An 11483-nucleotide genomic window follows, 5' to 3' on the forward strand; every position below is an offset into this window, starting at 1 on the left:
AAATTGGGGTGGATAAATGAAAGAGAGAGATATACAGAGAGCAGTAGAAAGAAAGAAAGAAATGGGGTAGAAACATAGAAAGAGAAAAGGAGTAGAAAGAAAAACAGAAAGAAACAAAGAAGTAAAAAGAAATGGGGTGAAAGAAAGAAAGAAAGAAAGAAAGACAGAAAGAAAGAAAGAAAGAAAGAAAGAAAGAAAGAAAGAAAGAAAGAAAGAAAGAAAGAAAGAAAGAAGGAAAAGAGAGAGGGGGTTGATAGATAGAAAGAGGTAGATGGATGGATGGATAGGGAGGGAAAGATAGAAAGAAGTTATGTAAAATACAAATGAAGGAGTAAAAGAAAGAAAGAAAAAGAGAGAAAAAAAAGAGACAAAGGGTTTATAGATAGATAGATAGATAGATAGATAGATAGATAGATAGATAGATAGATAGATAGATAGATAGATAGATAGATAGATAGATAGATGTTAAAAGCTGCGTCCTATGTCCCAGGCTCCACCTGTAATTGTACTACTATTAATAGAGTTGGAAAGACTAAACGTCTGAACTTAAATTCATGAGAAAAATATAAATTGTTGGAGATGTTTACATCAAAAGTATAAAATCATTGAGAGGTTGATGAATGTGAGCTGAAAACCTGTGTGTGTGTGTGTGTTTGTGTGTGTGTGTGTGTGTGTGTGTGTGTGTGTGTGTGTGTGTGTGTGTGTGTGTGTGTGTGTGTGTGTGTGTGTGTGTGTGTGTGTGTGTGTGTGTGTGTGTGTGTGTGTGTGTGTGAGTCTGACGGTCTCTCTGTCTGCGTGTACATGTGCAGAAAGCCACAGAACTCCTCTCTCCCTAATGATCTGATTGATTGGCAGCCTGCCCTCAGAAGTTACCATGGCGACTCAACTAACTGCTTACATTTTACTGTGTGGAACAGTGTTGTGTTTGTGTGTTTGTCTGTTTGTGTATGTGTGCATGTGTGACTGTGTGTGAGTGTCTGTGTGTGTCTGTCTGTGTGAGTGTGATGCCTGTGTTTGTGCGTGGACATCCTCTGTCAGTCTGGTTTATCATGTGTGTGTGTGGGGCTGTGTTTAAAAACATCTTAACGAGCGGCCAGGCTGCACCTGCACTGTTCTATTTATAGACTTTGATAACGAGCTGGCCCCAACAGCTGGCCACTGCACTACACAGAGCAGAGCAGAGAGATTTGAGCTCTGTGCAGCTCCCGAAAACAGCCCATAAAAAGAGAACCGTACCTCTTATCAGAATGTGGCCATGACTACTGGGGCAAGGAGACCTTCCTGAGCACATTGATGTGCATTAAATGTTTGTAGGGCAAAAACTTTTCTCAGGGTCGCAAGGTAGAAAAGGGGGGCATTTCTGTTTTTCTAAAAAAAATCAGCTCCTACTTTTATATTGAAGTGGATGAGCCACTGGAGCGGGTCTAGCTGCACAATTAGGCTCACGGAGACAATTCTGTAAGTCTGTCTGCTGTCTTCTTGGTGTTGACACAGTGTGTTTCCAACAGGTGCAGCTTTGGGCTCGTTAACTTCAGAGTGAGACAGAGTGCAGCTCATCAACAGACAACAGTCTTTGCGACTGTTTGTACACTGTGGCCTAGAGGCACAGTGAAAGTCTACTGACCATGAGGTTGTGGGTAATTCCTTTAAAAGCACATGAGGATTTCTGACAAATTTCACACTTTTACAAGTCACAAAAAGGTCCTCTACTTACTTGTTGTGGCTCATTTATACTATTTTCTTTTTTTTTAAGTATCATTGAAAAATCTCACATTCATCAAAGTCTCAACCTCCCAACCTCAAGGTCACTGGTTCGAATCCAAGGGGAGCACTCTTGTTATGTTATGTTGAATTCTGCTCCCCTCCCCCACCCTCAATTGGTTACAGGTGTTCGTTAAGAGACTCATTCATTCCTAGTGCCACAGTTTGCAGCACATCATCACATTACAATCAATGACAACATGCTTATGTGTGTGCTCTCTGTGGCGAAGTGGCAGAGTAAAGGTTTATTGATCATGAGGTCATGGGTTCGATGCCTGCCTCATTCTAGTTGTACTTTCTGCTAGAGACTTCATTCAATTTCTGATCTGTAGACAAACTAATGGCACATTTATACTCTTTTCTTTCTTTTTTTTAAGCATCATTGAAAAATCTCAATCTCAAGTCTCAATCTCTCTTCAGAAGTCAGTGAGCCTCTTATACAGGGATTTCTTTTACTCTTCTCTCATTGAATGTAACTATGGTGAAGTGGTTACATCAGTGGGCTGATGTACAGAAGGTCGTGGGTTCAATTCCTTCCTTGGACATGTTTCTTGTATGCCATTCCGCATGTCTTTGTCAATTTATTCTGCTAATTCAGCATGGTTCAGCAATGGCTTTCAGCATTCACACCATTTCCATTTTTGGAAATGCTTGTTCTAGTTCTCCATCCTCTTCCGGACGATTTTCGATTTGGCCAAATTATATATCAAAACGTGCGGCTTGATCGGGATCGGTGTGCTATTACTTTTCTCAACAATTTACGAATTTTTCGCGATGTAAGTCGCGAAAAACTGCGCAAAATTTTGCATTGAAGTCAATGGGACGGGCGGGAAAAAAAGAGCGAAAAAGACCAATCATTGGAGTTTAACAAACGTCTACTGCTCAGGCATACTTTCACCTAGAGACTCCATTTAAACTTTAAACAGTAGACACAAGTCTGGCGTATTACTCCACGTTTTGATAGGTCATATAGTTTTTGATCAATCCCTGTTCAATGACCATGATCATTTTTGGAGAAATTATGAGATTATAATGGGTGTGTATTGCACGGAATGTTCGTGTCAGAGCGCGTGACATCATCGGTTAGAGTGGGAGAGAGGCCAGAAAAACGCCAGATTTTTTCTCTTTCCACACTTGGCCCGGCCACAATTTACACTCTACACACATAATTTTTTCAGAATTTGTAAGACAAACTTGTCCTGTCACTCATCATCTGCTCAAAATATCAGAGAGACTTACAGAATTTAAACTCTGAGCCTCTAAGTGTGGCCACGTCTGTCTCTGCTCCTCATTGACTCCAATACAAATATTTTCTGAGAGAAGCAGAACGGCCTGATGTTTTAAAACTGCCAGCGTCTCTAAAATATTTACTGTGGAAACACCAAATTGTACCAAATTTTTCAGGAAGTCCTTAGAGCAATGTGATCTGTGTTTTGTTCTGATAGGAGTTACTGTTTTGTCACAGTAAGCCTAAATGTGAGACCGGTGCAGAGGCAGAAAATCGCTCTTTTTCTCCACGTTTCTGTCTGTCTCAGCCTGCGGGGGCCCCTATCGCCGTGGTAACCACCTCGAGTTGCCGTGGTAACCTCTGTGATTCTCAGGCCAGAGCTCGTTAACTTCATAAACAATCCACCTGGCGCTCGTTTAAATGTTTGTAAACACAGACACAGCTAAATCAGACTGACACAGGATGCAGCTCATAGTCACACACACGCGCACACACACACACACACACACACACACACACACACACACACACACATCAAAACACAGTTAACATACAAATGCGCGCGGAAGCGCGCACCCCTCTCCCACACTCTAACACACACAGGTAACTTCATGTGATTACACACACACACACACACACACACACACACACACACACACACACACACACACACACACACACACACACACACACACACACACACACAGTTAACCTAATGTGGTTACAGCTCCTCCATATCAGTGCTTATAGAAAGATGATCATGTGTCTGTCTGATCAGCTCTGTCTTGACCTTAAGATCGTGGGCCTTTCAAAATTTCTCCAGAGGAAATTTTCTAGTTAAAACTGTTGCTGTGCCGTGTGTGTGAGTGTGTTGTCTAGTTGTGTTACTGTGCGCAATGGCACAGGCTGCACTTGTCAAGTGTGTCCCGATTGCTTTTAAATCTCCCCCCACACGCTTGGCCACTTAATCCATGCTTGCACACTATATGTAAATATACGTTCCGCCGGCAAAACGTCACCAAAGTGTGTGCGTAACCAAGCGCACTGAGCCAAGTGTGGAGGAATGGGACAGCCCCTCACTGTCGGTGCAATAGTCATAGCGTCCGGCCGTGATGCGTACCAGCATAATGCGTAACCCCCTCCCCCGCTAGCGTCCCAGACCGTCATACCGTAACTTCTCAAAAAAAAAAAAAAAGCTACTCCGGTCTCCTGTGCTGGTCTGCCTGCAGGTTTGAGCAAATAAAATATGAATACACCTCTTAAAGCCCGTTTGAGTAGTTTCTATAAACTACTAGGTTCTCAAAGACCTGACCCGGTCCGATCCAGGTGTTGAAGCCTGGACCTGATGCAGCCGGACTCACAAGCAGTCTCTCGGCTGGACCACGGCAAAAAAAAAAAAAAAACGCCCGTGGTCCGACCTGACCCAATTTTTAATCAGAATTTTAATAATAGAAAACATCATTTGTGAATTTGAGATCTCTAAAATATTAGTAATGTTACTTTTACCATGCATTTAGTTTTTCTGTAGGTAAATTTACCATCATGGATCAAGCAGAAAATCAGCCTTTGTAAAAGCATAAGTAGCCTATACTGTAACAGTTTATGAGCACTCAGGTCTGTGGCGCATCAGTCTGCTGCGGCCACTTTTCACCTCTTATTCTTGTCATTCATGTTTTAATAATAGGAACAATGCTTAAAGCAGAAGTAAGTGATATATTTGTGTTAATATAAGTCTTAAATAGTTATATCTTCCGACAGCAATCACTTACATAGAGTGTTTGGACCGAAACACGGGTCTCCCAGTCCCTCTGCTCTGCTGTAAGCTGAGGAGAAAACATTTATCGTATCCTACAGTTTTTATCCAATGAGGAGAGAGAACGGCATGCAGGGCTGTGTGTGCAGCCAAGGGCTGCCGTGAATGTGGTGACGTAGGGACGAGGACTGTTATGGTGCGTTCAAGGAAACTCGTAACTCGTGTTTTTCCGACCTGTGAAGTCTTACCAGTTCGATCTGGTACGAGTTCACGGGTCGGAAGTTACGAGTGGCAGTTATAGTGACTTTCACAGGTAAAACAGGTCGGAAAAACACGAGTGGGTTGCCTGGAACGCTACAAAGTCGTAAGTTGTGACTTGAAGCTGTAATTTACGGTTTCAAAAGCCTGCCTGGAACGTCTTCATGAAGACAGCTGTTATAGACCACTCGGGCCAGCTGTGGCCACAGGAGTTACAATGTTTCCATTTTCGCGCGTCTCTTCTTTTTCTCACAAGTTATGGTTTTTACTGGCAAAACGAACCAGTTAGAAATGAATAAAGGAAAAGAAAAACTAATATCCAGGAGACTTTGTCCCGTCCTCAGGACGTGAGTGAGGGAGGATCAGCTGGTAGAGATGTCTGTCACTGTCAGCTGCACATCTGTCAGCAGGTCCGCTTGACCGCTCCACACTTCACAAACTTTAGGATGAACTAGAAAAAGCATTTCCAAGAATGGAAATGGTGTGACTGCTGATAGCAACTGAACGCTGTTGCAGAATTAGCAAATAGTGCAAGCAGTGATAACCATACAAATGTTCGACTAAGGTCGGAATCGAACCCACAACCTCATGGTCATTAGACTTCCACTCTGCCTCTAGGCCACGGTGCACACACTGTTTACATCAAGAAAGCTTGAGAGTCAAGCTTGAATGACTTAGAATGAAAATTTCTGTGAATTTCAGGCTGAGAGCAGCAGTTTCAACATGAAGCAAGTTATCAGAAGTCAACAGAAGAAGAAGTCAGCATTGGGCTGAATGAGAGTAGAGAGCTCCCTGGCTGCATTTAAAAAATATTTAAAATTATTATCTAAGTCTCTTTGCATTTTTGACCAGAATTTTAGCCAGAAGACAAGTGTGGCTACAAAACTGGAGAAAATAATTTGTCTAGAGTTTAATTTGCAGAAAAAGTTAAATATTTTAAAAAGTATAAATAGTTAAAAAGAGAAAAGTAATGCCGATAAAGTTCAAAAAAAGCTGCACGTTTTGATATATGAATTGTTGAAATAGCACAACACCTAACACACTAACCATATGGCCACAGAGAACCTGAGTTACAATGAGCTTTATACTATGAGGAATCAAAGACTGTCCAATGACAGCTGAATAATTGGAATCAAAAGTCAAGCAATGATGTGAAATGACTGAGGCAGGAATCGAACCCATGACCATATGATCACTAAACCTTTACTCTGCCACTCGGCTACAGAGAGCACACTGCTTTCAAGACTGTTGTCATTCATTGTAATGTGATGATGTGCTGCAAACTGGTATGAGTAATCAAGGAGATAACAAACACCTGTAACCAATTGAAGGCGGGGGAGGAGAGCAGAATTCAACATAACATAACAAGAGTTCTTCCCTTGGATTCGAACCAGTGACCTTGGGGTTGAGAAGCAGCCACCCTACCCCCTACACTACAGTGGAGTTGTGGTGAAGAGAGGTTGAGACTTTGATGAATGTGAGATTTTTCAATGATTCTTAAAATAAAGAGAAATTAGTATAAATTAGCCACACCAAGTAAGGAGAGGACTTTTTTGTGACCTGTGACTATTTTTTGGTGAATTAAAATGAATTAAAAAGCACTTAACAGCAAGTTACAAAGTTGAGCTCCTTCTCCTGCTGATGTGAAAAAAATACATTGAGCTGAATGAGAGCAGAGAGCTCCCTGGCTGCATTTAAAAAATATTTAAAATTATTATCTAAGTCTCTTTGCATTTTTGACCAGAATTTTAGCCAGAAGACAAGTGTGGCTACAAAACTGGAGAAAATAATTTGTCTAGAGTTTAATTTGTGGCCGTGCTGACATTTTGGCCAGAAAAACTCTAGAATGTTTTTTTGCCTCTATCCACTCTGACACCACTCTGGCTCTGCTCGTTAGACGCAATACACACCCATTATAAAGCTGAAAAAAATCAGAAAAAGTTAAATATTTTAAAAAGTATAAAGAGTTAAAAAGAGAAAAGTAATGCCAATAAAGTCCAGAAAAAGCTGCACGTTTTGATATATGAATTGTTGAAATAGCACAAAGTATGAAGGACTAGAAGAAGACCGTAAAAAGGCGGAAGAAAATGGCCAAACAGAAGAACAATAGTGTGACTGCTCAGCAGTCACACTAATAAACTAGATAGATGTTGATTTTGTAAACAGACAGTGACGTGTTGGAAATAAGCAGACACCATAGGCTACTCGCCCTCGTTAATATTGATTATTGAATTACGTAACGTCATAAATCTCTCGCCGCTGTCCGGTTCATCACCTGTCTCTGTGGGTGTGTAGGCGACGTCATCTCCAGGTGAAACAACTGTAACAACTGTAAAACACCTGGAATTGATCATAACTAAAGGCATATCACCAAAGCTGAACTAGGCTATTAACACGTCCTAATCAGGTTAATTCATCTTTTCCTCGCATTTTTTCAAAGTAAACTTCCCCCCGCTCACCGGCAGAGCAGAAGTTGCACTTTCTGAGATGGTGCACTAGGTCCACAGTCAGTGTATGTGGATGAAGCCTACAGGATGAGAAGGTGACGAAGGTGAAGGTGACACTGCTCGGACAATAATAAGCGGAGGGAGGACGACGGAAGCTGGAGAAGCTCCGCTCAGCTGTGCATTCAAGTGGGCACCACATGGCCGGATCGAGACTTGAATTGGGACTATTTACTGAGCGGTATTACAGGCAGAGTAGGATTTGATTCAAAATGAAAGATTCTTCTATGTTTTACTGGTTTATTTAATTTGATGTGGGTGGGACCGGGGGAATTATTGAAACCGGGATAGCGGCCTATGGTAATCAGCGACCGGTAGAGCAGGGCAGGGGCGGAAAGTGGGGGGGCCAATGGCCCCTTGGCCCCCCCCATTCCGGCGCCATTGCTGCAGGTGCGTTGTTGCCACCTATTGGTCTGGACATGGAACAACAGTAGATGATAAGCAAGAGAAAAAAAACAAAACTGTGAGGGCTGAGCAGCGGCCAGCGGCCGTCCTGCAGCACCGGCCGTTCTGGTATTCTCCAGAACGTCCAGATGGCCAGTCCGCCCCTGTCCAGAGGATGTGTACTTTACTTGAGTATTAGATTTCTTTGGTACTTATTACTCTTACTTGAATACATTTCCAAGACAAATATTTTTACTTTTACTCGACTTTTCTAGGAAGGCTGAAAGTACTTAAATTTTTTTTATTTTTAAACAGCCTCAAATATTCTTTGACATTTCACTCACAAATTAGATTATTTTTTCTTGCAAATTTACAAGAAAATATTTCACAAAGTCACAAATTTGTGAGAAATAAACCCCAAAATTTGAGGAATAAAAAACAACCCATCTGTGTTTTACTTTTTGAATTGTGCATCTCAGTTTACACAGGTCTGATAATTATTCCCCATTTGACATCAAGAAAAAGAGAAACTGTTGTTCCATGTTTATCGGTGCACAGCTTCTGTCACTTAAACCATGAAACATAAAGCAATTGAGGCTACTGTACAGGGCAAACGTGACAAATGTTTTCCTGTTATGGCCAAAAAATCCCCCCTAGACTTGTGTTACTCCCACTGCAGCAGACAATTAGCATTTAAATGATGACAGTCCAGGGAAGAATAATAAAATAAAGTTTAACAGTTTTATAACAGCGGCTCAGCTTGGCGGCTTATCGGCGCACTTTCCTTCTGTAGCTGTCGCCATAATACAGCTATGGGTTACCGTGGCGACACACAGAAAGTTAGTGATACTGTCACATTTGCTTTCTAATTGTTTTCTTTATTATGTTTATATAAATTTATAATGAAACATTTTGCAGTTAAATTCATAGTTCTGCTAGTAGACATTATTAGAATATTAAGTTAAAATTGTTAAAAGGTTACTTCCTGTCAGAGTCACGTAATACGTGAGCCGGAAGTTGTGAGTGAGAAGCGGCGAGAGGGAGAGAAAGAGGGAGAGAAGAAAGGAGACGAAAAGAGACGAAAGGACTGTCTATCACTGGTTTTAGCAGGCGTACACGGTAATTATTCTGAATATTGATACTTGTACACCCATGTATAAGAAACTATACTGTGAAAATAATGTACGTGAAATGTGTTTTGTTTTACTGCAGTTTTCACGGTGTTCCGTAACTTCACCAGAGAATAAATGGTTGTGGACATCAGTACGAAGCGTCAGTCATTTACCAGGGTAGATACACCTTCCTTCCTCGGTATTTTAATCAGGACAGACTATTAAGAATGGAATAGACGGGATGTGAAACGAAAGACATTTATTGTGAACAAGTAATATTTTTGGCGCTTAGGCCCCAGGGAGTAGATCAGCTTAGAAGACAGATTGATGAATGTGAAGCTTCTATCTGAAGAGGACTTCCCCCGGGCCCAGACACTGGTGGTGGTAGAGATGATGCCTGCTGATATGGAAGCCTCCGGACTGAGGTGGAGATGCCTGAGTCCTGATTGAGGAGGTGAAGGGGAGGAGGTGGGTCGAGAATTTTCTGCGGGCTGGTTGACAGCTGAATGAGAGTAGAGAGAGAGCACTTTTAAACATGACAGCTGAAAGCTGATTGGAGGAGGAGAGAAAGTGGCGGATTGTGATTGGATGAGGATGAGTGCTGAGGGGTGTGTTTCAGAGGGAAGTGGGAGAGAGGAAATGACTCAGTGAGCGTGCTTGGAGAGATAGTCTTCCTGTCTGAACTTTCGCTAAGCTTCATTTCAATCAGGACAGACTATTAAGAATGGAATAGACGGGATGTGAAACGAAAGACATTTATTGTGAACAAGTAATATTTTTGGCGCTTAGGCCCCAGGGAGTAGATCAGCTTAGAAGACAGATTGATGAATGTGAAGCTTCTATCTGAAGGACTGAGGACTTCCCCCAAAATAAAGGTATACCATACCTGGATGAGAGGAATCAATCTACGGGGAGAGAACAATAAAAGTTAACAAGAAGAGAATATACAGACATAATTAAACCCGAAACAAGCCATGCAAATGGCTGAGCTCTGATTTGAAATATGCGGAAAAGACCATGCAAATGGTCGCCATGCAAATGGCTGAGCTCTGATTGAAATATGCGGAAAAGACCATGCAAATGGTCGCCATGCAAATGGCTGAGCTCTGATTAAATGCTGCTGATGAAAAGCCATGCAAATGGCCGCCATGCAAATGGCTGAGCTGACAGAGAAGCGCTTGCATGATGCAGGAGAATGCTAATACCACCACCAGAGATATGCATGACTTACCGAGATATCAAGGTTTCAGGTTCCTTTGAGCAGCGAGGATGGAGGTGGAGTCTGGTCGAATGTAGGCACTGGAGGAGAACTTTTTGGAAGTGCTGCAGGAACCATGCTTTTGACATAGGATTATTGCTTGGTGTCAGGAAGAGAGGTAATGAGTTGGAAGAGGATCTAAGACGCAAATATCTAAGCATAGCTCTATAGGGGCAAAAAGAGGAAACGGTGCTAGCTATAACTACGGAACAGGCTCCTTTGGCCTTGGAATGTTTAAGAGACAGACAATAATGAGAAGGATGAAATGACAGATCTGAAAAACAAATATCTTTAACTGGGTCAAAAGTGTTAGAAGAGGAGGTGAACTCGCTAATCCGCAAAAACCCGTAGAAGGCTAACAGAAAAACACTGATGAGAAGAGAATCAATATAAGGAGAAAACAAACCTTTACGGAGAACCGACACCATATTGTGCAGAATAGAAAGGGTGATTGGGCGTCTGTTATCATGTGGCTGAGGGAAACATTTAGAGATTCCCTTTAACAATAATTTAATCGATGGGTTAGAGCAGGGGTCTCCAACCTTTTTTCCTCTGAGAGCTACTTTTACAAAATGAAAATGGCCGAGAGCTACTCATGTTTTGTAACATTAATTCTTTACGTTCGTAAAACAAAACTGTGTTTCCCACTCTTCATGAAAATAATAGCCTATGTTTTAAGCCTCTAATTATTATTGTCCCTCCTCTGGGTTGTCACAATACTAAAATTTTCAACTCGATACCGACACTCAGGAAAATATTCGATACTCGATACCATATTCGATACCACAGGGATAAAAAAAAAAAAAGAGAGAGAAATCCCTCTCTCTCACCTGCTTCTTTACTTTCTTATCTGCTCAAGGGAGGGAGGGGGGGGGGTTGTAGGTTCTCTCTCTCTCTCTCTCTCTCTCTCTCTCTCTCTCTCTCTCTCTCTCTCACACACTCACACACACACACACACACACACACACACACACACACACACACACACACACCTGCCTCTCTACTGTGCTCTGAAGCAGCTGTTTGACTGTTCCTCTGAGCTCCTACATGACCATGGATCTGTTTGGGCTCCTACATGTCAGTTCTAACGGGCCGGTACCGAGAGTTAACGCGCCGGGTCCGGGCTTCAGCCCCCGTGCGTCGGACCGCATCTGGTAATGTAATCCGTCAGAGGATCCGCGATGCGCGATCCCGTGAAAAACAATGAACAGACATATTCATGATT

This window comes from Trachurus trachurus, assembly GCF_905171665.1.
Source record: "Trachurus trachurus genome assembly, chromosome: 4".
In the NCBI taxonomy this organism is placed as follows: Eukaryota; Metazoa; Chordata; class Actinopteri; order Carangiformes; family Carangidae; genus Trachurus; species Trachurus trachurus.